The sequence below is a fragment of the Berghia stephanieae genome, chromosome 11 (genome assembly GCF_034508935.2).
Source record: "Berghia stephanieae isolate SIO BIC M18660-M18661 chromosome 11, UCSD_Bste_1.3, whole genome shotgun sequence".
In the NCBI taxonomy this organism is placed as follows: Eukaryota; Metazoa; Mollusca; class Gastropoda; order Nudibranchia; family Aeolidiidae; genus Berghia; species Berghia stephanieae.
In genome coordinates this window covers 684058-685452 of record NC_088370.1, presented here as the reverse complement: position 1 = coordinate 685452, position 1395 = coordinate 684058, and positions in this window count along the sequence as shown.

Genomic DNA, 1395 nt, shown 5'->3' with positions numbered 1-1395 from the left:
CTTTGGATTTGTTTGATCTTGTTGATTTGTTGCGGGGGGGGGGGGGGGGGGGGGGGGGGGGGCTACTAATCTTATGCTGAAATTCCAAGTGCTTGCTTCACCACTGGGTTTATTCAACACTCCATGAAAACACAGTGGAGTACGTCCAGTCCTTCCTTTGAATTTATCCCCTAAAGATCTGACCTCCCATATTGGGCAGGGAGGCACTTGCTTCGTCTTGCATCCCTCTATTACCGTTTTCCAACATGCTTTCCTCGGTGGGGTTCCCGGTCTCCCATAAGTGGGCAGGGAGGAACTTGCTTTTGTCTTTGTCTTGGAATGAGATTACTTTAAGTCTTGTCCTGACATTGGCCGGGAGGGAAAGTCGAATGTGTTAGTTTTGAGTTGTTTTTTCTTAGTAAATCATCTCATTTACACCTCAAATTATTGTTTTTGGATGCCTACCCAAGGATACACTATTGGGGCCACAAAATACTGTCACTCATCTGGTTAAAAGTCTCAAAATCTCTTGACTTTTGTCACAAGATAGGCTACAGTCTCAACGATTAATCGTCATCAGTTCCACTTTTTTGTTAGTGTGGTCTAGTGGTACGACGCTCGTCTTCAGATTAGTATGCCCTGGGTTCCAGTCCTGCTCTGAGCGATTCATATAGTAGTCTGAATGAGAATGAAAAAGTAAAATGCGAAAGCTGGAAGTGCGTTATGTAGACACCTTCAACTTCAAATCGAAAGTTAGGATAGATTGCTACAAGCACATCTCGATTGCCTCGCGTTGTAAAGAAACTGGTTGACTGTTTCTTCACTGATTGGGTACCTAATTAATTCCCGCGCAAATTAGGACGTTTTCTGGCATTGTTTTACTCAAGCGAGCTTGCGGTTTACTGTGGCGATTTACCATTCATTTCGATTCTTTGGATTGTTCCGCTACGGCTACTACGCCTGCCGAAGTTTCTTCATTATGATAATTCACTTCTACTTAATGATTCAGTGCATTGGCCAGAAGTCCTATTTATTTCAGTTTTATTTTTCTGTCATTAACTGATTGAAAATCAAGTTTGCTCATTGCTACATTATGCTCACAATGCCTCCGACTCTGAGCTGTTCGTGGATCTCAATTCAGACTTGTCGAGCATCGATAAAGATGTGAGGAATAAATTCAATTGGTCATGGCACTAGCAGTTAAAGATGATAATGGTGATTAATTTTCTATGTCAATGTCATAAAAATTTCAAAATTTGTGAATTCTTTCTTTGATGAAGTCATCTTTACTTATATGAATGACATGCTTATTTAGCATTCCTTCTACATCAAATTATGGCAGTCATACTTCCAGTAAGTAATAACACCCACTATTTTAATGTATTGTATTTATCACTCTCCTCACCAATGATGCCC